The 26,643-nt window shown below is 45.6% G+C and overlaps 1 long non-coding RNA gene across 1 annotated transcript in view; it reads left to right on the top strand.

Moving 5' to 3' along the window:
* The window catches only part of LOC144177987 (uncharacterized), a 30,621-nt gene extending 12,539 nt beyond the window's left edge, over nucleotides 1–18,082 (top strand). Inside the window, exons 2-5 of the long non-coding RNA XR_013323903.1 lie at nucleotides 1,929–2,098; nucleotides 4,772–4,839; nucleotides 14,514–14,594; nucleotides 17,841–18,082. This is a non-coding gene — a long non-coding RNA (uncharacterized LOC144177987). The remainder of the gene's footprint in view (nucleotides 1–1,928; nucleotides 2,099–4,771; nucleotides 4,840–14,513; nucleotides 14,595–17,840) is intronic.
* The last annotated feature ends 8,561 nt before the right edge of the window (nucleotides 18,083–26,643 follow it).

Here is a 26,643-nt window from a genome sequence, read left to right as displayed (position 1 = left end):
CGCAGGACGCACAACACGTTTGATCGGGTGCAGCCTAAGCACACTGGTTTCTTTTGGAATGCAGTACAATTTTCCAGCGCGCGAGTTATCCCTCGCTATTTGCTGGAATAGGGCGTAGCGTTTTGTGTAAACGCGCACATATTATAGGACCCTCGGGTATTTTTAAAAAGCAGTGATTGCAAGTGGTCCATCCCACGTACTGACATAACACTTCCCATGGGCATGTAGTCGTTAAAGCCGAGAACTATTCTCGGAATATTTGTAATGAGTCGAGTTTCAGCTGTTTTCTCGAACCACACGCCTCCCGTAAGTCACGTATTGACAGCAGTGGCCATGCCGCGTTATGTACAACGCTACAGTCATCTCGATGATTATGACAAGTCAATAAGCACTGATTATGTGTAATACCCCTTGGTGTATTGACCTACCCGGGATCGCTGGTACTAACTAGGTTGTGTGTGTGTGTGTGTGTGTGTGTGTGTGTGTGTGTGTGTGTGTGTGTGTGTGTGTGTGTGTGTGTGTGTGTGTGTGTGTGTGTGTGTGTGTGTGTGTGTGTGTGCGTGCGTGCGTGCGTGCGTGCGTGCGTGCGTGTGTGTGTGTGTGTGTGTGTGTGTGTGTGTGTGTGTGTTTATGTGCGTGTGTGTGTTTGTGTGAGTCTGAGCGTGCGTGTGTGTTTGCGTTCCTGTGTGTTTGCGTGTGCGTGTGTGTGTTTGCATGTGTGTTTGCGTGTGCGTGCGTGTGTGTGTGTGTGTGTGTGTGTGTGTGTGTGTTTGCATGTGTGTTTGCGTGTGCGTGCGCGCGTGTGCATGTGCGTTCGTGCACCACTATTGGGCCCACCACTGTCTCATGTGTTCCCCAGAGCCTGCTGTGGAATGTACGGCAATGCTCTCAGCGATGCCAAATTTTACATTGTTCATTGGCGCCTTATCATCCATAATGCGGTTTCAATGTTTCGTTCCTGGTTTTTTTAGACGAATACTGAGCTCTATGCTGTATGCCTAATAAGCCTAACGAATGCTCTCAGTGTCTTAGGCAAGCGTTGCTGGGCCTTGGTTCTTTTGTTTTGCGACACGACATTTTCCGACCAACTAGAAGCTAACAGCTTCGCTGCAAAATAAAAGCTGTTGATGACCGCAGAAAAGGAATGTAAATGTCGCGAGGCGAAGCGAAAACGACAACCAAGATGTGTTCGTCTGGATAGCTTCCAGACACCTCGGGACGACATCATCAGCCTCATCTGAGGGGTCACTGACCCCAGCCTCCCGCGTCATGCACTCCAGAGAAGGGAAACGAGTTTGCGCAAAGTACCAAGGAATCAGAAGCTAACAGCAACGACGTGAGAAAGGGATGACGGGAAAGAAGCAAGACGGGACGTATGAAGTGTAACGGTGACGTGGGGCTGTCGCGTGCTTGGCAACAAGTGTGCAAGGGAGGTTATCCACGGAGACCCATGGGCACGTACCATAAACAGGTTGTCCCGTCAGGCATCGGAAGGGGACGACCGTGCTTTCAGGAGGGCGGCGCTTCCGTGTGTCTGTGTTGGGTTGTTTGGGAATATAAATACCATGCCTTCTCAAGTCTGTTTTTTTCTTTATTAGTCTTTTTTCTAAGACCCCACCGTCTAGTAAAGGATGAACGAGATATTTCTAAAGCGTTCCAAACTAATTCCATGAAGGCAATGAGGCCTTGAGAAAAAAGCACCGCAAAAAATGTCGACACCACTGTTGTGAGCAGAAAGTTGGTCATCAGACACTATAAGAGCTATAAATGCATCAGGGAATTTCCTGCGATGAACAGTACCCCGACAAGCCATGGTGCTTGGTGCTTGCAAAAAAAGTAGTGGAATTTATTGTACAAACTACTACGTTGTGTGTAAAAATTTCAGCAAACTGAGGGTAATCACGTGTCTGACCTTCTTGCTGTTTCAGTTCATAGGCGGGCCTGGCGATTATATGTACGTAATGTACCGAAACTTCTACAACAATCGCAACCAAGGCGATAACATAAAGTGCACAATGGCAACAAAATTATCTTTGAATGAAAGTTGTCACACTGCTCGGTACTGCACTAAGTGGTATAATATAACCTCCGGAAGAGGGTAAGTTTTTTACTTATAGTGTATAGACTGTTGCAACGCTAAAGGGGGGCTATTACTTCGTGCATTATATACGAATATACATCGAACCATACCTTTTATTGTCCAAGAATATAATGCATTTATCCGTTTCAATAACTCCACGCAATCTACCACTCCGATGCGGGGTTGCGATTACAGAAAGCCTTCTGAAATATATGCGTATACCGTATTGAGGTAACCGAGAAGTCATTTTATTTGTCAATTTATGGAGGTTATCGGTTTCCGCAATTCCCAGAAAAGAATCAGTTCTTGAGAAAAAGCTGACGCATTAAAGACGAAGTTGTTTGGATGTTTAGCATTTGCCCGTGGATGTTTTTATTGTCACCAGTAGGCCCAGAGGATAGAATTCCTGATAATAAAAAATAAGTTTGCCGAATACATCACTGCCTTCCTTTAGTTTAACTATAATATGCTTGCAGAGCGTTGATTTTTTTTTAATTTCGCGGGCGATTGCCCTACTCCAGGTTTATAAAATTCGTGTGCCGATTAATATTTTTTGCTATTGATATGCTCTCGGTAGTTAGTGTTCGTAAAACCGACGACACAAAGGAGTAGCCAGAAATGGTTTCTTTGGGGCCGATTGTTTTCGGCATAAAATTTGTAAGTGTGCCAGGAAAAGTGCAATCATTTATTTGTCGTATATAGGCATGCAACAAGACTATATATCTGAGTAATGACTATTTTGTAAAGTATGGCGACTACTATTTTCAGTTAAATACCAAGAACAATTTTTAGAGGCGAAGCCCCTTACGGGCTCAGGCTGTCGGCGTGTCCTGTCGTTGTCGTCGATCGTCTCATTTAGTCACGGTACTAACACACCGCGACGCTCGTTGTCCAATGCCTCACGCTAGAACCTAACGCGTACCAAAGAAACACCCCGGCACCCTCATTTTCTAACGCCTCGCGCCAGGACGTTTCATATCGGCGGGGAAAAAACGCGTACTAAAAGAACGCACCGGGACACTCGTTTTTCAACGCCTCGTGCTATAACGCTTCAAAACCTTCGGGCTCCAAAACCACGAGACTTTTACACAAAATCTGTATACCTCTACCCCACAACGATATTATCTCCGTGGGCAAAGACGCCAGGGTGCCAAGATTACACTTTTACACTGCATGCTTCGCCCCTGCCCAGGTTTCACATTATTGGAGATGGCCCGGGATTTTTAACTGTCAAATTGGTTGCTCCTAGATAGATTTTGTAAAAGCTAGGCATTCTATCTTTAATGTTGCGCTGATGGTTTATGAAAGCAAGCATCTGCTCGCGTCGCCTGGAATGTCCTCAAAAGACGATAGTCTTGTACAGCCCCTGCAAACGTAGCTTCCCCTCTTATCGCAACACCCCCCCACCGTCGAACTTCCCCTGGTGGAATGGTTCCCGCATTGGTGGTGTGCGGCGTTCACTTTTACCGTGTTTCGACTGCTGCGCCATCCCTCGAGACTGGGTACTGTTGAGGCTTAGCGCTCGAGCTACGAGTGCAATTCTGGGGAGCCAGCCTTGCTTCCTTCTCGTGGTTAAAACATTTTTTCAGTGCATTTCTTTTTAAATTGGCCTAGCAAAAATCGCGCACAAAGTTGCACGTGTACCTTGACAATACAGAACACTACAAAACTAGTTATAGGTATATTGACTTTATTCATCGAATAGGTCTAATACCATCATTTTTCCTGAGCAGGTTTCAAAAGTATGTACCTTGACAATACAGAACACTACAAAACTAGTTATAGGTATATTGACTTCATTCTTCGAGTAGGTCTAATACTACCTTTTTCCTGAGCAGGTTTGAAAAGTATGGAGCATATTTCTACGTTGATTAGATTGAAAATGGTTCGCCTATATACTCTTGTCGGTCAGGCATTCCTTCTAACTTTTGGCCGGGCGGCTGAACCGACCGACGGACAGGCATACATACAGACAGACCAAAATTTTTGCATTTGAGTATTCCAAAAAAAGACTATTGTTCTTCAAGCTTTCCCTGGTTTGTATTCTTGCGAAGAACGTGCATTTTAAAGTGATGTGGGCTTACTAGCACGAGCATTCACAAAAGGCGCGCCAACAAAAATATTGTGACACAAGACGGTATGGTATATTCTTTAGACGATGAATTACAAATGGCAGAAAATTTCACCATCTTCACATGATAGTGCGCATTATACGTCTCGGTGTGTCGAGCGAGCACTATAATTTTACCAGTGGTACTCACACAGCAAGTATAATTTTAACAAACGTGTAATAGGGAAATATGGCGGATTTTTCCGGTGACTTCTCTCGTACAAATTACGCTTTAAAGCAGGGATAGCGGTTTTTTACATGTGCCAAAATTTATGAAGCACAAGGCGAAATTTCTTTCATATTTAATCGGTGTTATCTCGTTGAGAAACAGAGAAAGTGGTATTTTAGTTACAATTCAAAGCCTGCATTTTTAAACAACGTGGGTACCAATTTCTATTTGACGTTTCTTGCTACAAAGCCTTTCCGTTACTCCCTTGAGTGCGAGAAAGATAAAAAGAATATTTCATACCTTTATGAAGCGCCTCGCATTTGATCATTTTCGGCTACGCATGAATAGTTCGTAGCTTCTCCGCAATTTCTCGAAAATTACAAATTTACGATTCAACTTTTCTTGCCCGCAGATACAACATTACTTCGGAGTATGACACACACGCTGATATCCTGACAGCAACTCAACACTATGGGAAAGGTCAGGACTTTTATTTTGCATAAAATGTTCTGATAAGTTATGAAAAGAAATATTTTTACTCGGAAATATTTTTAGCGAAATTGTGGAAAGAGTTTGCGTGGTTTATAATAGTCATTTTTTCAGTGTGGAATGCCATAACATTTCAGCGTGGTAGCTGTGATCCCGTGTTTTTATTTAAAAGGCGTGTTAATACGAAGTTAACTTATAAAATTCAACACGAATAAGTCACCATGAGTGTTTTTGTAGAACTCAAGATTCCTTAAAAATATCGTTCGCAGTCGTATCTCCACACGAGCATGCTTATAGGATAAAGACTGTGGCTGTTAGGTTAAGCTGGTTATGGAAAGCGAATAGTCTGTGGTACGATGAATAGAGGCATGTGCGCAGTTATTCCGAGTTGAGGCTAGCAAAGTCATTGCGCTGAAAAATACGGACGCTAAAGATTATTTCTGCTCCAATGACACACTACGAAAATTTTCGTATAAGCATATTGAGACTGCATGGATTGTACACAATTTTATGAAACAAGTGTAACGCGTAGAGCAAATTTTTCGATGCACTCGCTCCAGTCACCCACATTATACAACATAACGTAATAGTTTCTAGGGAAGCAGCCCTTCTATATAGACAGACGGTAGAAACCAGGGTGTCTAGCCGGAACTGAATGAAACCAAAAGCCGGAACACAATCGTTATTTTTGCCGAAACTCAACTCAAACCCGCACCGTTATTTTCTGAGCCCGCCGAACCAGAACCGGAACTGAACCGGAAAAATATAGATAGCGCCTACCGGTTCACGACAAAACGGTTCGACCACCCGTTGTTTACAACCCGCAATTAATGTCATTCGGGGCATTTCTCTTTCATTTAAGATCACCTTCATAACCTCTCAGGCACTTGTCCTCTTAAAAGCTATCAGAACACTGTCAACGCCCTATACGTAGTCTCCACATAAGCAGAGGTATGCCCACTAATGATGGCAGTGGTATTCGGCTGCTGATCGCGCATGCAGAATTCCAAGATCTGTGAAAGAAATTGCACAATTTGAGCACTCAACGGCGATAGGAAATTTCACCCTATACTCTAACTGTATAGGAGGAATCAGTACCCAGATTGGTGCACTGCGCAACATCGAAGGCCCACACCTTAGGTGTGGCTCCTTATTACGTTTCGCAATTTACTTAATCGTTTTGCACACTTGGAAAGCGTGAGCACTTGTGGTATACACAGGAGGGGTACAGTGGCTGAACTTCTGACAAGAATGAGTAGTTGATCACCACCCAACGCTGGCGCTTTTTCTGTGTCGATATTTCGACGCTCGTTAAAGAAACCCACGTGGTCAAAATTTTTCTTCAGCCCTGCAATATACCGTCCACCTCATAGCACAGGCATACATCCTCCGAGCATCGAACACGTACGCCAATATTTTTGACAAATGTATTTTCTTCATGTGACGTCGCGTGGGCAATCGATGTGAGTGTCGTTTGCAGCTTCGCTTTCTAACCACCTGCACAGTGTGGATTGGCGCGCATTTTTTCTTGTCGCTGCAATTTTATCTGACTTATTTTCAGTTTCTTGGATTTGCTTCATTTAAAAAAACGCCTCATTTGTTTAGCTTGTTTCAGCCATACATTTCCGAATGTATTCCACTGTATTTGGTGTTATCAGGCGATGAGATTATTCCCCCATTTTGTGCCTAGCTCTATATTGTGGGTCAGTGATAAAGACAATGGCCATGTGATCACTGATGACCGTGCTTAGGACTACCGACGTACTGTCTTCTGTGGCGGAGTTAGTAATAAATACGTCTGGTAAGGGCGCTGTTGTCGACGTGACACGTGTTGGGGACGTGATGAAGTTTGTGAAAACATTGGTCTGGATTATTGATAAGACCTCCGTGTCAGAGGTGGTGTTTTTGTAGCGAAAGCGACAACACGCTACCTCAGGCCAGTTTTCGCGGGGTGACCAGCTTTGAGCTGGACAGCTAGAGGTCAAACCATACCCCCTTCCGCGAGCGCCTGGCACGAAGCAGCGGCCCGATGGCGGGAAGAAATAGGCTTATTATTGTATCGAACCAGCTCGAACTAAAGCAAATACAAATGAAGTGGAACAGAAGAACAGCAGCTGGTCTAAAAACGAAAGTTTACTATTAAGAAGGGCGAATATAAACACTTACCACAAAACAATAAAGGACACTTCGCGTGAGCAAAACAAGTTTACAAAAAACCATGGTGATAAGGCAGGTAGATAGACACCGGCTACAGTCAAAGCCCACGCCGATATGCAATCTCTTTGGGATAGCGGCACAGGCTTGCTTGGCTGACACACTTTCTCCACTTTCTGCTATGTGGTACGCTTCCATAATTTCGCGGGGCGTTGGTTCACAGGGCCGAAATAGTATGTCAGTAGCAGGAAAATTACGGTTACATCCGCTGCACAATGTGAAGAAAGATGGGATGATGGGGGCTCTTTATTGACAATTCATGCTCTCTCAAAGGCACGTTGATACAATTTGTGTTCCACTACCTTTGCCTTTGTTTAAGTTCGCGCTAGTTTCATCCAAGAATATGTAGTTCCAACTAACCCAGCTTACAACCCTTTTGCCGAGAGATAGGCGAGGAGGGAACGGAGGCGTGCCCGAGACCGATGTCGCCACCTGCCGGAGCACCAGCACGGAGCAGCGGCGCAATGTCGCGGAGAGATAGGAGCCAGGGGAAGGAGGGAGCGGAAACGTGTGCGGAACCCGTGTCGCCACCTAGCGGAGGAAGGCGAGGAGGCCACCGCCGCAGCGATAAACGCGCCACAAAAGAAAACCAGGAGGCCACGAGCGGCGAAGAGCCGCGTGAGATGCTGGCATACGAACATCCAGCCGTGGTCGCTCGTACAGCTGCGAGGCTTAAGTAACTCCATCTGGCGAAAAAGATAATGAATAAGCCGTGTATTCAATGCAAACATGGCTGTATATTATTGCGAAACTGCACCCTGCCTAGACCTCTTCAATGGGCCTAGCCAGTCCAGTGAAGCATTCGCAAGCAACTAAGGTTAACCAAAGCTAAACCAAAGCGATTTTTTAATATCGATGTTTAAAACACCACGGATAACAAGGCGGTAATTTGTATCATTTCCATAGAACTCTAAACGGTCAAAGATGCGAGGAAAGCAGGGAGGCTGCTAGAGGATGGGCGATATGAAACTTGCATAATGTTTTTGTTGTCTTCTATATATAAGATTTCGTATCTTGCAGCGCTAACGCTGTGGTCAGGGATAATTTCGAATATGGGAACCTAGTTTGAATTTAAACGCCACCCCTCTACCTTCCTGACGGCTCAAGAAAAAGTGAGTGCATTCAGGCAGTACAAAATAATCTTCGTTTTGTACCGTGTCTTGGCAAATGTAACTGCATAGAAGTTAGCCTGACATGAATCAAAAAGCTGCATTACGTCGGCCCATTTTTGCAGGACTCAACGAGTGCTCATGTGAAATAGTTTAGGCATTTTTTCTCAGTTATCCTGGACAACGCTTATTACGTCTTTATAGGAAATACACCCCCTCAAGAAGAATTAGTGGACAGCGTTACGCGGTGACGTCGGCGCAGATTTTGTTCACATTATTTTCGCAGCATAGAGACGTGATACATAACGTTTCTGTACGGCGCGCGAAAACGCTTCCATTTTGCGTCCAGACAAACTTCTAATTATGTGCACGTTCACGTGCCACAGCCGTTCCTAGTATCTTCTTCACAGCTGTGCGCAAGTGCTAGTTTATATAAACCGGCACGTCTATGTTGAGGCCAAGAACTGCTGTTGTTAACCTTTTCTTTCGGGCCTTTTCAAGTACCCAATCTGGCAACTTTCAACGCTGAAATTACACAACAATGTTGGTTATTCCTTCATTCTTTGTTAGCACCATGTGGCACGTGTCGACATTATTGGCAGTTATGGCCCCGCCAAGACATCGGCCAGTTTTTTTTTTCAAATACCTGGTGTATATACTCATTTTCTGATTGTGCAATTTCTTTGATTTCAATGTTCCGGTTTCGCGTTTACCGGTCAGATATAGAAGAATTGCTTCGCAGTCCTGCAGGTCGTTTGCTAGAGCAAGCACTGTTTCCTAAACAGCATTTTTCCCTTTTTTCAGTCGTTTGTTCTCGAATAGGGTTGCCCCAAGTAGACGATTCGCATCGTCGAGGCCCGTGTTTATGTAGTTCAAGTTCGCCTTCATCTCGCCAAGTTCTATGCTCAAGCTTCTTTTTTTCGATCGGACATTTCGCTGTAGGGCATAATTGGAGTTTTACAGTTCAGATTTTTAGTGCTGTTTTAACTCCTCCAACACTATGGCCAAATCCTTAGGCATAGTTAGAGCACTTTTGGTTTGCAAAGCCACAATGCCGAAGAAGAAACCGGTCCAGGGCAACACTGACAGCCACAAGTGCAACTGCACAAACTACTTCCTTATTATATTCACTAACCTGCAAAAATACTGGAGTGGTTTTAGGTCCCTAAGTATAGTGTTGTCACTGCTGCCAAATGCGCCGGTTTCCACTATAGGGTAGGTTCTGTGGCAGCTGGGTTGAATCCTGTCCCAGCTATTGTGACCCACCTAACCCATTTGTCCCATATACCGTGAAACAACCCCTAACTAGCCCTTATGGTGCCTTAAGTTGTGGGAGAAAAAGTGACCGGCGAATCCATTACGCCGATTGTTTTTAAAGGTTGTCTCTCTCTCTCTCCAATGTCTCGGCAAATTTTAAAGTAACTCAGAAATCCCACCACTGTTATTGTGAAAAAGGAGTATCCTTAATTTTTCCTCGTCTTTTGTTTCTATGGTCGCTTAAAGCAACTAAATATTTTCCCTCTTTGCTAGTGATTAAACTAGCCGAATTGGTCGCGAACCGGCTTGGTACGTGGTGTAGTCAAACCGGAACTACACCGGAACGAACTGAGTTAACATGAACCCAAACCGTAACCTAACCAGTATTTTGTGCCGTTTGACACACTGGTAGAAACTATTCATCACTCAAGTCGCGCACATTCCCCGCCCCCCGGGTTCCCGATTTCGTTTTTTTTTCTTTCACAGGTTTTCGTGGGTTTTTCCCACTGTACAAGCTATTGCCTCGCCAAGAAATATGTGTTGGCCGAACAACACCTTCTCAAGGATGATTCAGGATAAAATGTCAATGAAAGTCAAGTTCTTCTCGGTGTATTGGATTGGAAACAGCTTTTGAGTGTTACCTCGCTAGCTACAAAGACATCCGAAATGACAGTAAATGGTTGTGCTCCAGAGGAATTAAATAATTACGGTTGATAATACGTGCACTTCATTTAGAAATAGTATTGGTGCAAAAAAACATTTTATTCTCAATATTGTCACGTGACAACGCAGAGATAGGTTGTCAAAAGGAAGGTGCATTTACAAAAGACACCGTGGTCACCAGCACAGAGGCAGGTTGATGGCGCAAACCCAGTCCAGCCGAAACTCCAATTTCGTCTGTCTTCTGTTCCTTTCCGACGGTCCTCCAACAGAACCACATACCCAGATAAACAGAGATTGGACGTAGCTGGATATGCGGCTGTGGTTAGCGTCAGTTTCTGGCAAAGCTGGTCAACGTCTGTGACGCAACCCCCCGGCCGCAGAAGCACCATCCCGGTGCTTGTTATGATGGAAGAACAGCGGTAGGGGGATCCTGTGTGTCGTGCGGCTTGAGGAGGCTCACGTGGACGAGCTGAGGAGTGAGTGCACAGATGATGTTGGAAGCGCCAGAGCCACAATTTCGTAGGTGACGGGAGTAACGGCACGCTCGTTGCGGTAAGGGTCAGTGAATGCGGACATGAGCTTCTCAGATAGTCCAATGCGGCGAGAAGGGGTCCACAAAAGAACCAAGGAGCCCGGAGCAAAGTCTGCGGGGCGGTGGCACTCGTCGTATCGAGATTTCTGGGATGCGTCTGGTGCCGAGAGCCGTGCGTATACGCAACCTGGCGAGCCATGTCAACGTGGGCGTTGACATCACGAGCTTACGCAGTGGTCGGTTGAGTCGATGCAGGCAGCGTGGTGCCGAATGGCAGGGTAGGCTCAAGGCCAAAGAGAAGGAAAAACGGAGAATATCCAGCAATGTCGTGCCGGGCGGAATTCTATCAAAATGTGGTGGAAGGTAGTGCTGCGTCCCATTCCCGATGGAAATTGGAGACGCACTATGCAAGCATGTCAGTGAGCGTTTTGTTAATCCGCTCAGTAAGACCATTTGTCATAGGGTGCGCTTTGTTTCAGAAGAGTGAAGGAGGTCTTTAGCAACCTGCGTCAAAAAGCGCCGGCAACGATCCGTGAGCAGCTGGCGAGGGGCACTGTGTTGCAGGATAACGTCGTGAAGCAAGAAATCGGCATATCAGTAGCACAGATCGTGAGGAGTGAACGTGTGATAGCGTAGCGCGTAGTATAGTCTGTGGCTACTGCAATCCAGTGATTGCCGGATAAGGACAACGGAAAGGGGCCTGAAATTTCCAAGCCAACACGATAAAATTGTTCGGTGGGAATATCTAAAGGTTGCAACTGGCAGGCAGGACGTAAGGGAGGCATTTTTTAACTTTGGCAAATATCATATGCCACGACGTAGCGACGCACAGTCCGGTAGATCCATGGCCAGTAAAATCGCCGGCGGACGCTGTCGTACGTGCGGGCGGCCCCAAGATGGCCAGCCATTGGCACCTCATGACGATGGCGGAGGACGTCCCAGCGAAGGTGCTCGGGTACTGCCAGAAGCAGGTTCGGTCCATCAGCCCGGAAGTTGCGGCGATATAGGACACCATCTTGGAGTACGAGCGCGTTAATAGAAGGCTCCGTCGGCTCTGAGTTGAAACGGTTGATGACAGACCGGAACGTCTGATCGTGGCGCTGGTGGTCAGCGAATTCGTGGAAGTCGGCCAGAAAAAATACGCAACTATCCGGGTCGTGCTCATCAGTGTTAGGCTGTTAGATGGGATAACGAGATAAACAGTGGGCATCTCTGTGCAGTTTATCGGACTTGTAGGCAACTCAATAATCAAGCCTTTGGAGGTGTAGAGCCCAGCGACCGAGCCAACCTGTGGCGTCTTTCAGGGAAGAAAGCCAGCATAAGGCATGGTGGTCGGTGAAAACAGAAAACGGCCTGCCGTACAGATATGGTTGAAATTTGCCAACGGCCCACACAGGAGCAAGGCATTCGTGTTCTGTGATGGAGTAGTTGCGCTCGGACGCGGACGAGAGATGGCTTGCGTAAGCTGCCTGTCGAGGCCTGTCCGTTTTTGTGCCAGGGCCACTCCTATTCCTGGCCGCTAGGGTTTGTGCGGATTTCCGTCGGAGCACAGCTGTCAAAGTGAGCCAGGACTGGGGAGTGCGATAGGTGGCCGATGAGCGTGAAAAAAAAACGGAAGCTTGCGCTAGGCCCCAACAGAAGGCTGCATCTTTCTTCTGAAGATCAGTGAGGGGTCAGCGATGGCAGCGAAATCTTTGACAACACGGCGGAAGCACGAGCACAGCCCAATAAAGCTGCGCAGGTCGTGCACTGAACGCGAGGCGGGGAAGTCTTTGACGGCACTTATCTTCTCGGAATCGGGCTGAACACCTGTGGCGTCGACTAGGTGGCCGAGAATCTTGATTTCGTGGCATCGGAAACGGCATTTGTTGGAGTCGAGTTGCAGACCTGCCCGGCGAAAGACACGCAGGATGTCCGAGAGACATTGAAGGTGAGTCTCATCAACTTCCTGCTGAATGACGCCCCGTTCAGTCAGGGACACGCAATCTGGGCGTCGACGTATAGGCCTGGCATCGCCTGTGTTTATGCGAAGCGTTACAACGGATGTGTCACCTAAGGGGCGGCTGTCGAAGTGAAAACTGTCCTGATGGCTGGCAGAAGACATCGGAGCTGGTGCGCTTGCTGAGCGGGAAGATCGGGAGAAATTGCTGTCATAAACTGCTCTGGTGGTGTTAGGTTGGGGGCCTACTTTGACACCTTGAGCTGTGTTAATGGCCACGGAGGAAACTTCGCAGTCATCCAATGGTGAAACCAGGGCAAGGGCTATTCTTTGCGTAACTTGTGTGGAAAGTCCAAAATTCAGGAAAGGGAGTGGTATGCGATTCTGGGCAACCGTTAAGACCGAAAACGGGAGGGTCACATTGGGGTCGAGCAGCATGTTGGTAACCGGTGAAACGATGTAATCACAATCCAGCACGGCCAGCTCAAGTCGTCGACACTTCTTGATGATTGAGTCAGTGATAGCGCACTCCTCACAAATGACAGGTGAAATGCGTCATCTGCGATGCCCTTAAGGATGTGGCCAACCTTGTGTTCTTCCGACATTCTTGCGTCAACCATGGAGAATAGGGCCAAGACGTCCTGGATATAGGTGGCGTAACATTCAGAAGATGATTGGGCGTGTGTAGAGAGCTCTTGCTTTGCCGCGAACTGGCTACCAATGGACTTTCCGAACACCTTTCGAAGCTCGTCTTGGAAAACATCCCAACTAGTTAGTCTCTCCTCATTTGGTAACAAACCGCTTCTGAGCCGTTTGTTTCAGGCAAAAAAAAAAACATTCGCGAGCATCAGCTTTTCGTCCCATTTGTTGTGAGCACTCCCACGTTCGAACATGCTGCGCCAATCCTCTACATCAGTGTCGTCCGTGCCAGTGAAGTCGCCGGGGTCACGAGGGTGGGATACCGGGATGGACGGCGAGGGGATCCGGGCTCATTGGTAGGCATCGCGTGGCCGTGAGTGTTTTGCCCGCTCCGAAGTTAAAGCTTCGGAGCCTGGCTGGTGAGAGGTACAGGAAACAGGAAGTCCACCTCCACCAAAGATGTCACGTGACAACGCAGAGATAGGTTGTCAGAAGGAAGGTGTATTTACAAAAGACACTACTGTTACTGGCACAGAGGCAGATTGAGGGCGCAAACCCAGTCCAGCCGAAACTCCAACTTCGCCTCGCTTCTCTTTCTTTTAGTCGATCCTTCAACGGCAACACATACCCAGATAATGAGAAATTGGACGTAGCTGGATATGCGTCTGTGATTAGCGTCAGTTCCTGGCGAAACTGGCCAAGGTCCGAGACAATATATTTTGCAAAGCGTAGTTACATAAAGAGAAAGTACACAGACACATCTATAATTTCTTGCGCGTCATCTTTTTCGCACTCAGTTATTGTGCTCTTCAACTAAAATACTGACTCATTTGGTGTTCGTGCTATTTCTTGTATTCAGGTAGCCGGAAACATGGAGCGTAATACTAAAATAGGAGTGCTGTTTACGTTTACACCTTTCCCAGCATGGAGGCATGCAGACACAGTAGCATCACTTCAATGAAATACGGTATAGTGTAACGCAAGAACACCAGGCTTCGCAGTTGTTAAGGGATGTAAGGTAGACATTTCCCAGAGCTAAGTTATTGTTTAGAGTGAGCCAGGTTGCAGTTACAAGCAGCTGCTGTGGCAAATCAGAGTTTATTGCGTCGCGCTACTAATCAAATTGTCCCGAGTGGATTTCAGGCAGCAAAAAACAAAAGACACAATCAAAAGCCTTCTATGAGCCACTGCGGCCGCTGTGCGCTCCGCACATACTGAATAAAAAAGCACCCCCTCTAATGCGAAAACTCCGGAAGCAGTTTCTTACCTAACCCGCGTACAGGACACTAAACAGCATACTTGCGCATTACAGGACGCGATATCACCGCCAAGTACAAGTTCCTGTTCACGGACGGCAACTGCTCCGTTGTACGGACGCCACACTGGGATGCAGGTAGAATGACTGTTGGTCTTTTTTAACCGTTCATTGCGGCTGCGGTTTTGGGCCGACATGTTTCGGTGGTCATATGTAATCCTAGTTTGATTTTTTGTAATGTTGCAGTTGCAGATGCCTCTAAATCCATGCCGGCGTAATCGGCCAAGCATTTTAAAATTCATATCTCAATTTGCCTTAAGTTTGTCAACTAACTGTGGTCTGACCAATTTGTTACTTGCGATAAAAACCAGCAGAGGTGGCAACGAAACCAACATATCGCCCAAGCTGGTCCTTATTGTCTTGTTCCCCTGTACATTCTAGAAGAAAACAATCAAGTCGTTTATAAAGATGCTGCTAGGTAGGTCGCTTGGTCTCCAGAGATTATTCAACTTACTGCAGTATTCTAGTGTGATGTGTAAGGCTCAAAATACTCCAAAAATCCCAGTTAGAATCCAAACTGTTTCCTGCGCAATAGTCGAGACAATTAAGGCCATTTAGGACTTATTATAAACTGTCGTTACATAAGGTTGTTTGCTTATAAATTTCCAAATATCAGTGAAGCTCTTGTGGGGAATGTTTCTCCGATTTCAGAGACATTTTGAGGCCTACGCAGGAAATTTTGTAATTACAGCAAAAGCGCGTTAATTCGACTCTCGTTAATTCGGAAAATTGGTTAATTCGGACACGTCATCTGGTCCCTGTAAATATACGCATCACTCTATGAGACAGGGCGCGCGTTATTTCGGACACATTTGACCGCAAATCGGATAATTCGGCGACTTTCAGGCCGCTGGCGAGGCTTAAAAACAAAAAAGAACAATTCGGAACAAAAGTGAAGCTCAAACGCAGCATCGCCATGGACATCAATTATCGACTTGGCTTGACTTGAGACTGGTTGAACGTATTTTCTTCGCGTGTAGGTTTGGCGGTGCCATCGGTGCCATTTTGTGGCTTTGTTCCCGTTGCTGAGCACCGTGAAGGGCTCAGAAAAATTGTGTCCGCGCGAATTTCTGCTTGAAAGCAGACAAGCATACGCGATTACTTCGTAAAATAAAGGTATGTAGAAAAAAACTTGCATTTGTTGTGTTTATTTCGACCATTCGATAATACGGACATTCGGTTAATTCGAACATTTTTTCCGGTCCTTAGAAATCCGAATTAACGAGCTTTTACTGTAATTAGTTTAGTTAATAGCAACGTTTGTTTGCGCCTATTTACACACATAATCTCGCATAGTGCGTCGTTCTGCGGTTACAGCCACGCGCCTCGATCAGGCGTTTATATAAAACAAAAAATCCCAAAACAAGCAAAATCTCTGAGTAGCATTTTGAGCACGCGCGACGAAGCAGTCGTCACACTGCCATTAGTTCAGCAGAATATGTCGGAGTGATTCGTGCGTTACCTCTTCACGAAAAAAGCTACTACTTAGGGTTTAGCGCCTGTTTCGTCAGCTGTGCGGTCGACCACACCAGACAGTTCAGTTTGTTTCAGCTTGTTTATTTTTCACCAAAAACACCACACAAGGTGGAGAAATTGTGACCGATAAAAAAGCTGCATCATAGCAGCGTGACCGGGCTACCGCCGCCGTCCGCTAAGAGACAGCAGACGTAACACTCCACCACAAAAACAAATGGTGGTACATACTGCAATTCCTACCCTATAACAGGAAACACAAAGTATCTCGAAAAGCGGTCATCAAAACGCGATATCTGAAATGTCATTCTAAAAAGCAAATCGAAACAGTATCTGTTTACTTTTAAAATACCTAAATGAAGGCATCCACCATAACACCAGATAAAAGTAACGTGGTTACTCAGCGTTGTAGCGCTGGTCACATGTAAAAAAGGTACCTACAATACAAGCAAGCAAAAAGGTAGAATTTCAGGACATGATGCGTATGTAACAATCCCAAATATTTCCGAATATTATTCCCAATCCCAAAGTACGCGAATAAAGCCGAACCACAGGAGGCATACAATACAGAAGCAGGGCCAAGTGCCACAAACTTGGCGTGCAAGGTTGTCCATGTATCTCGATTTCATTGTACAAACAAATGGAAGGAAGTTCATGCTACCGCGTGAGACTTGAAGGTAGCGAAGCTGTACACGAACGTCATGACCATCACGATGGTTTAAGTGCACGATCGCAGCCGATTTGCTTCTTCGCTGCCGCAACGACCTTTACTTTATCATTGTTGCTATAAATGTGCGCTTCCTTCATTTTTTGTAAGTGATAATCATTGGACATGACCTTTGAGGGGCGTACGCTATGACGCGTCATTCTCGTTCGTGGCGAATGTTGCCATGATTACGGCGAACGCTGGAGTCTTCCTCGTTCCGAGCAAATGTTTACATGATTACTCTGAACACTGAAGTTTTTTTGTTCGCAGAATCTTGGCCCATCTCCCTAAGTGGGTATGCTTGTCTTGACAAACATGCGCTGGGAACACTGTGCGGTCGCCGCGAGGCACGCACATACGAACGTTCGGCATTTTCTTGGCTTTTGTAAGTACCGGGTGGTTGCCGCGAGGCCCCCGGTCACGTGGGCGCGCTCGGCAATATCTTTGTATTTTTAACGGCGGACACGAAAAATTACGATATGCTAAACAGCTTCGCACTCATCCTTTACAAGTATTGGAAAAGAATTGATATCGCGCTTTGTTTAGGCACCGTAAGCGGAGTTAAGTGCCTCCAGGAATGTTTTCTATCGCCTTAAATCGAAAACCTTTATACTTGGGTTTCGATTAAAATGATTGTGACGGAAAAGCGATTTGCAAACGGTGGTAAATAATAATGTTTAGGGAGTTAGACGGATCATGAAAAGATTGGCGAACAGCCCTGCTGTTACGTACCTGTAAATCGGATGGCTCAGGCCTCTGTCAGGCCACGTTCGCCTTTAGTCTCAGCCTCCCCTTGGTTTTGCCAAGAAATAAAATCAAACACTCAAATACTCAAATTTAAAATCAAGGGCTTCTCCGGCTCATGTTTGCCGCCTCTTATTGTGGTTGATATCCATGAAACTACACCTTTTAATGGCACATAAAATGGTCATGGTGTGTCTGCTCTATATCTGCGGCCTAGTAAACAGGTTGAGATTCGCTCTACTGCGTGCGCATGTACTTGCTCCCAACTGCACGGTACAAGCAAGTATGTGCGTATTTCAAAAATTATTACTTTCGTCCTAATATTTTCCCCAGTGGTTCACTTTTGCAATATTCAAGGTACGTTTTTCTGGTATTCATATTGTTGCAAATGTTTCTTTCAGCCGCCCAAAAGGAAGGGTGGAGCAGAGCTTGTGAGATGTGGGTGCGAGATGGAAGTACGTCAAGCTGGAGCCAAACATGTGATGACGTATACGCCAGAGAGTGCGGTAGGCTTCAAATAAGAATATACAACGAAACATACTGCGAGAAAATCCGCCTGCTGCAATGTCAGGAGGGTGGAGTTTACTCTGACATGTACTACTTCTTTCCTAGTCTTCACATTCTGCCAAGTTCCAAGTTCCAAATAAAGCAAATAAAAGCAAATTGAAAATCCTGCAGTTAGTTTGAGGACTCATTGCTGATTACTATACAGTCGAACACGGATATATCGAACACGGGTATATCGAATTATTGTCTATATCGAACTCATAAATTATCCCCTTGAAAATTCTGTGTAAAAGTATAGGAATTCGTACGTTTATATCGAACCGTATTTTTCCCGACATTGGGTATATCGAACGCCGCGCGAGCTGGAAGGTGCTCTTCGGCGGTCGCTGCACCCCCCGATTAAGGTTGAGGAGGATGTGGAGGAATGCGCGGGCGTGGCGAAGACTGGCTCGCGGAACTAAATCCCCCTACCGGAACGAATTTGCGCTTGCCCAGTCGGGCCCCGCTACCGGCCGCCGTAGCGTTAGCGGACGGAGCCCGGTATGCTAAATCTCTGTAGGCACACAAGTCCCAACGCTCGGAAAATGTGACAGTGCGAGGTAGGGATGCGACGACTGCGCACGTCCCTTTTTTTTTCTTTTTTTTTTTCGGCTGCGTACGTTCCTCGGCTTGCCAAAAAAGAGTTTTTTTTTTCTCTCTCTCTCTCTGGGTCTGTCTTTCCCCGATGTCGTCTCAGGAAAGGGAAGAGGGAACGAAGGCGCGCTGGCGGCCTCCTCCTCCTTTTGCATTTTGCTGCTGTTGGTGCTGTTTGGCGAGTTGTCCCGCACCTTTCGGAGATCACTGTTTCTCTCGGAGATGACCATCGCGAGCGCTTTGTTGGAGTCCGTTCAGAGAGCCTTGGAATTGTAACTGTTACCTTCAAAGTTATTGTAGTACGTGCGCGCTGTTCTTTTGCGTGCGTGTTGTGCATGGTGTGCGAAGGCGCAGCGTACTGCTGGAATTTTCTAGTTGTGCAGCCTCGAGAAGATCGAGACCAGCGTCTTTAATTCCATTTCCTGGACGAAGAAGCAGGCCAAGATCAGCGATTTTTTTTTTCACGGAAATAAAGCGTCCTGTTGCGTCGTGAGTGCGGAATTAGTTGTCATTCTTGAATGCGACGATCGGTAAGTGGTCGTCCGCCATAGGTGAGGACTCAGAGACCATATTTTTTTACATCGAATTTTTCATATATCGAACTAATTCGCGATCCCCTTGCAGTTCGATATATCCGTGTTCGACTGTATAGTGAAAGATTTAGCGCGATCTAAGCTTGATAGGGCTAATTAAAGCGTATTCGAACACACAGACGCACTTGCGTAATCTCTGTACAATATTACGCAGACGGCTACAGCGCAACTAAAACATAACTACATTTCCTAGCAAGAGAAACTGCGGACTGTAACCCCTCGAGCAAATAAATGTCCAACGCCTTAAAACGCATAATTACGGCGCACCCTTCTAAAATATCGCGATATTCTGCAGAAATGTGGATGTCTTCTGTGGAAATGTGGATGTGGATGGTATTTATTAAGATTTTTCCATTTGTTAATCACATTTCCAACAGAAATAAACCTTCCAGTTGAATCCTTTTCGGAAAACGTTGTACAGAAGTTGTTCTTATATAGTCTCATTTATTCCGCACGACATGATTGCAGCTTCCCAGCCTCGGTTGCTAACTAAACAAACACTTCATAAGATAGCACAGGCCCGCGCGCGTACGAGACACGCACGTAGGCATAGTTCTCACGGCTGCCCAAATGTGTGCGTCATGTTCACGTGGACCATGCGGCAGTCATGGAACTGCACTTTCGCCTCCGCAGCTAGCAGATTCATGGTGAAGTTAAGGTTGATTATCACAACGATCGCAGTCTCTACCTTCTTATATTTTCCGCTAATCAACGGATGCTGCCAACATTCAAAGCAATCCGTGTAGTTGAAGACGGGATTGGAAGCGGAAATTAATACATTGTATATGTGTATTCCATCTTTGTTTACGAAGAGGATGGCTGAACGTAACCCTTTCAGCCGAGGTATTTTTATTTCAAGCCAAATTGTTTCTTCTGTGTTTTGTACAGTTTAGGACCGCACAACCTGAGAAACGAGCAAGTGCGGAGATACAGCAAAATCTTGACGTTAATTATTATCGTAGGCAATTACACTTTTTCCCTTAAAGAGAACAAAACATTTTTTTTTCTTTTCTGGACAGCTAGGACACGCTGAGCCTACAAACAATAAACCAATGTAGCCATACAAGTATTTGATGATTTATGAGCATTTTACAAATGAGAATTTCGTTTTTTTACACGCCCTGTTGCCAAACCGTGTGTCTATCATAGATTTGTTTATTAGAGTAAACCTTTGTGAAAACACAAGGTTGGTGATGTCTGCCACACAAGACACCTTTTGAGTATATTTCTCCAGTAAACTAGCAATCTTGGTTTTGTTTTGGAGTCACCAGTGCATATGCTGTGTGGTGTCATCAGATGACGACTCCAGGGCCGGAAGGACTAATTTTTTTCTGTAAAAAAACATTGACAGGATCTTCACTGACTCCATTTACCAAAAGCCACGGATCAGTGATGGAGATCTCCTCTCGATTTCGCAAAATCGTGTGTCCCTGCACATGGTTTCCTCATTTGAATGCGGAAAACCAAAAAGGCTCTCGTAATTTTGTGTGCACGTGCCGCGCCGATATTGTTTGCCACACGTTGCCGCTGTGCCAATCTCTCTCATAGCAGGTGTATATTACGACATGAGCGAAAATAGTACGTCGACAATAGCACGTGGCTACATTTCTCAAAGTAACTGGCTTGCACTAAATGTTTTTCTACCGAGTTCAAACACGAAGAGAAAACTTTTTGTTAATTACGTTCCGTTTGGGTTTGTTTACAACAATGTAAAGAAGTAACCATAGCGGAACTATTACGGCCCCTAAATGTTTTTGGCAAAAAGTTTTTTTGGCAATGGCCCTTTAGTGTTCTGTACTCAGGTTCACTGCAGGACAAAGGCTTCCCCGTTGACCAGCAACCGCTACTGCCTGGCGCGGCTCGACTTCGTTCTTTGCTCTCGAACCTTTTTTCTTTCATTCCTCCATCGATTTGTTGGCATTCGTTTTCTTCTCTACCCGTCTCTCCATATCCACTCTGTTACCCTGGGGATCCACCGGTTGTCATTTCTTCTCAATACATGACCAGCCCAGATCATTTCCTTTTATTCATTTCAACTATGATATATTTACTTGGGTTTGTTCGCTTATCCAAGAACCTTGGTTCCTGTCGCTAATCATTACTTCTATTATTTGTTTTATAGCCCGTTGAGCCGACCTAAGCTTGCTTTGGAAACGTTAAGTAGGACGTCATGTTTCCGCTTCGTATTTCATCACCGGCAAGATCTATTAGTTGTGTGTCCTTATTTTGAGTGATAGAGGTAGCTTACTTTTCATAATTTGCGAGTTCCTACCGAGTGCACTTCATTCTGCGGCGGATTTATCACTCGGTGTTGGGGTAAGCGCGCTCAATCTGTCCGATATTCTTGTACTTGTTCTAGCGCATCGTTACATATGCTGAAGGGTACGTTTTGACAGGTTTATTCTGTGTTACTTTATATTTCTTGATTAATATTTTCATTCCCACGGAGGGTGCTTTCTGATTGCAGCTGCTGAACAATATGTTTGCAGGTGTTCTGCAGTATCACGTAGCAAAAGTGTGTCGACTACAAACCTTTAAGGGCTCAAGAATTTTCAGTTTATATGTGACCCCATGGTTTCAAAGTCAAGCTTTCTGAATACCCCCTCCAGAAATGCTGTCAAGAGTTCTGGCGAGGTGGGATCTTGAGAATTTCTAGATTTCATTTTGAGTGGTTATCCTGCCCGTACATTTCTTACGTCCGTCGTCTAGAAGTATTATGTAGGTATTGTCTATTCGCTGGTATTTTGTAGATTCCAGCAGTGCTGCGGTGTGTACTGAATGAAACAATTTTTTGTAGTCTACAATTGCCTTTTAAATGCGTTTAGGATATCGTTCTTACTTGATCAAAGACATGGATGTCATTGATTGTTGAGTATCTTTTCTTAAACCCGGCCTGTTCTCTGGATTGTTGCGAATCTAGCCTGTCTGATATGCGGGTAAATAAAGCTTTCGCAAACAGCGTGAATACAACTGAGAGTACATTGATGAACCGGTAATTCTTAAGGCCTTTCGAATCTCCCTTTTTATGAATAACCATAATGATGGCGTTTTTCCAGGCTATAGGAACTTTTAGAGTGCTTAAGCTTTCTAAAAATAGCGCAGCAGCCTTCTCCAGTACAATAGCTCCTTCTTCCTTTAAAATATCCACTGATATGCCTTTCTCACGTTCAGCTTTTTCTCATTTCATGCTCTTTGAGGAAAGAGCCTCTCCCACAGTTGCTCCTTATTCTGCGACTACCATTGTTAGGTTGTCTTACAAACTATCTCCACTGTCCTCCTTCTCCTCATATAGAAGCGCGAATTTGTTTGAAGGGTTATGTTAAGATCTGCGTGCTTGCTGTGACTTCGTTTTGGGTTTTCTACTCTTCACGAGTTTCTTTTTTTTTTTGCTTTTGTGATTGAGCCTTACTTTGCTCCAGATTATCCTATGATCACTGCTCCTAATATTGTTTAGAAGCTATACGTCCAGCACAATACCTGGGTTGTCCCCTAAAATGAAGTTATTTTTTGTTCTGCTGTTCAGACTTCTTAATGTCCATTTCCTTTTTTTTTTTCTTCTTTTTTGAGAAATGTGTTCATTAACCTCAGGTTACTTCTCTCTGCAAATCTTACAAGTGTACGTGATCGATTGTAGCGACTGCCTATTCATACGTTTCCCAGTCCCCAATCGCAATGGTGAACTGTGTTGTTCCCATGCTTCGCTGCTAATTTGACGTCCTCCTGGAAAGTGCTTCCGGCTTCACCATGGTAGCTAGTTGTTGGCGCATATGCCTGTACTAAATTTAACTGTATCGCTTGTTTAGCATAATCCCAACTGCTGGGACCCTTCTACTAATTCTGAAAAATGGCTTCCCATTCTCTGCTATTTCCCCGTGTGTCAAGAACACCAACCCGCGTTCGTTATTCTTTTTAGTTCCTCGGTAACGCCGAATGTGTACACTAGTCAGCTTTCTGAATGCTCCTCCTTTTTTCTATCTTCGGATAACCCTATTCAATAAACACAGCTGCTGGGCAAGTTCGTGCATTATAATTGAAAAATAGAGCGAGACTTGGCCAACGACACAAAGAAGAACAACGGGACAAGCGCTCACTTGCAAATAACATTTACTGAAGCATCGCCTCGTATTTATACATTTATCATGGAACCATGCGCACTGAGATACACTAAACGGAGAGCATCAAACCGATGGACATAATCAAAGTGATGTTTTCAAAACCTTAAACTCGGTGGCACGCAAAATCACAGTTGTATCACTGAGGCACTGGTCCACTTTCTTCTTAATACCAAACGGTTCCAAGAACTCCCTCGCCACTGTATTGTCACTCCTGACGAGAATTGGAATCTTTTCAAAGAGAGTTCTGCATTTTTCCAAAGGAAAGCAGATTAGAATTCTCGGCAGGAGTGACAATACAGTGGCGAGGGAGCTCTTGGAAGCGTTTTAAATTAAGAAGAAAGGGTACAAGTGCGTCAGCGATAAATCTATGATTTTACGTGCCACCGAGTTTAGTTTTTGAAAGCGTCACTTTGATTGTGTCCATCGGTTTGATGCTTTCTATTTAGTGAAGCCCAATGCGCATGCTTGCATGATTAAAGGGGCACTGACACAAAATTTTGAAGGCGACATAACTTCGGAGATAGATTGGTGGGAACACATATACATCATCTGCAAAATATCAGAGGCGAATACAGCCTAGAACATATTTGAAATCAATTTTAAAGTGTGCGAAGCGCAACCGAGCAGCCAGCAGAGGACCATGCGCAATCGACATCCCGAAGATATTGTGTAAATAAACAACATCCAAACACGTCACGAGTTTGTGTTTGCCGCTTCCGTACTGCCGGCGTTTTTCGCCGGCTCGCCCGGCTCGCCGCTCCAATCGGAGGGCCGGAGGGCGGAGCTTCTGCTCTCGAGAACGAACGACCCGATCGTTGGCGGCGGAGGCGCCGTGATTTCGTCAGCTCATCGGGCAGCTGACCGCGACCAAAGTTCTACAGCGATTCCAGGCACTCTGTTTCTATTACTGTTTATTACCATTGGATGCGAAAACGCGCCGGAGGCACGAAAAGCCCACTGAGCTAGCCGCACGGTCGCTGTGCAGACGGCGGCCGCTGCCGCGAAGTGGCCCAGGCCGGCGCAGGTAGCTCGAGTGATAGCTTGTTACCACTTCCCGAAATTGTCCCAAGTCCCGACCATGGTGGCTTACATGAGAAAGGAGTTAATGATGCGATGGCAGGTTGCATTAAAAATTGTCATCTGCACCGCTTACAAGAGCGGCACTCGAATATCCGCCGCAGTGCTAAGCCGAACACATCTGTAGGCGGACCTGTAGGCAGACCGGCCGGCTGCTCCCAGCGCGCGTCTTGCCACCCACCGTCTCGAGCGTCGCGCGTCGTTCTTTAGCCGCGGTAGCATTTGCACTCGCAGCGCCTCGGTCACATCCACGGTCGTTTTTTTAATTAAGCGCCTCACGAGATCAGTACGTGGGGGCATTCGCAGAAACTGCCGTCAATGCGGATTCGACAGTGCTACGGCTGCTCTGCTCTGTGATATCCCTCCGACTGTCACGTGGTCAGCTTTGTTAACACAAAATCCATCGTTTCGCGGCACTCGCTGAAACCGAAACTTTGACTGGCCGCATTGAAAATGCCTTTAAATAAACAACCATCGCACGCTGAAGCAAATGAGGTTTCTACAGGTTATAAGTAGGTCACTAGCTACTTATCGCAACAAAAAAAAACAAGATGCAAAATTTGTGTGTCAGTGCCCCTTTAATGTATAAATACGAGACGATGCTTCAATAAATGTTAGCTGCAAGTGAGCGCTTGTCCCGTCGTTATTTGTGTCTTTGTCCCAGTCGCGCTTTATTTTTCAGTAATATTATAGAGAGTTAAGCCGAACGTTTATGACGGTCCGCTCCGCTCCCGGCTATCCGAGCGTCAACCGGAGCGAAGCCATAACCGTATGTTCCTCTACGGAGAGTCATTCGCATCACTGCTCGTGCCCGGGAGTGTGTAACCCAAAACGTCATCAGAAGGAAATATACGCGATTATTTAGGCACTGAAATAAAGAAAACTACCATGTTTATTGGCTTATTTTCCCTTTCTGTATAATTTAATCGGTGACACGATATGATTGTCCGAAATATCCCTAAAAAGAGGCCGTTCAACTTTGAAATAGCCAAGACAAGGCGCCTTCTCTCGAACGTACATAAAAGTAGGCCCATGCTTCGGTCGAAGTCTTGCGATTGCCTTTTAAAAGTCACTGAGGTGTGTGACGTCTTTGGCTATTCGGAAGCGCTTTCGCCATTGAGCCGCTCACGTTTCAACTAAAGAAACGGAGTTGCACCCTTGCGTGCTCGCCTCTCTGCGGGCGGCCATTCTAAAATGCAGCGTGGTAGGCTAACTGGCTCGACGGTCAACTCATCGATTCCGGCGAGCGTAGCGGGGCCCCACCCCGGCAGCAAGTTTCCGCAGGAGCGCGAAACAAATGCGCAATGGCACTCCCGCTTGCTATCGAAGCTGAGCGGATCGTGAAAAACGGTCCACTAACGCTGTCTAATATCCCACTTAGTGTCAGAAAGCTCCTCTAATAGTACAGCTACGTTCCCTTGCTAGCCAAGGTTCGTGTTAGGAACCATGCCAGGTTCAAGTTCAAAAGGCAGCCAGTCCGGACACAGAGATTCTTGTATTGTAGTCTATATCGCTGGCGTGACTGCCGCTGTGGTCAGGTGGTCTACAGCTGCTGCGGACTGAGGGCCGAAAGTTGCGTTTACTCGTTTATGCCGCATTTGTTGACGCGAAATGAGGACAAAGGAAAGGAGTGCCTGTTTAGGTGACGCGATCGGGCACTGTGCCTGATAGAGCTTGGTGTTCGCACGACAAATCCCGGCTTCTTCTTGGCTCTGACTGTTAGCTACCGGTCCAGTAATCCCAGTGCCATATATATATATATATATATATATATATATATATATATATATATATATATATATATATATATATATATATATATATATATATATATATATATATATATATATATATATATATATATATATAAGCTTAGTAGAGACAGAGACAAACGAGAAAGACGTAGAAAATAGAAATAAGTTTACTGACGTTTCAGGGAGAGGACTCCCTTTCTTCAGGTTTTTTTTGTACTCTGAAGAAAGGGAGTCCTCTCCCTGAAACGTCAGTAAACTTATTTCTATTTTCTACGTTTTTCTCGTTTGTCTCTGTCTCTACTAACCTTATTTTTTTCGCGCTCTGTGTGAGTTTTTATCTTTTCAGACTATATATATATATCATCAGCCTATCTACGCCCACTACGGGGCAAAGGCCTCTCCCATTATTCTCCAATTACCTCGGTCCTGTGCCGACTGTGAACAATTTATCCCCGCAAACTTCTTAATCTCATCTGCCCATCTAACTTTCTGCCGCCCCCTGCAGCGCTTGCCTCCTCTAGGGAT

Source organism: Haemaphysalis longicornis, unplaced genomic scaffold (genome assembly GCF_048455015.1).
Source record: "Haemaphysalis longicornis isolate Haplotype H1 unplaced genomic scaffold, Haemaphysalis longicornis Haplotype H1 scaffold_37, whole genome shotgun sequence".
In the NCBI taxonomy this organism is placed as follows: Eukaryota; Metazoa; Arthropoda; class Arachnida; order Ixodida; family Ixodidae; genus Haemaphysalis; species Haemaphysalis longicornis.
Note: the sequence above shows the minus strand (reverse complement) of the source record. Positions and strands in the feature narration are given on the sequence as shown.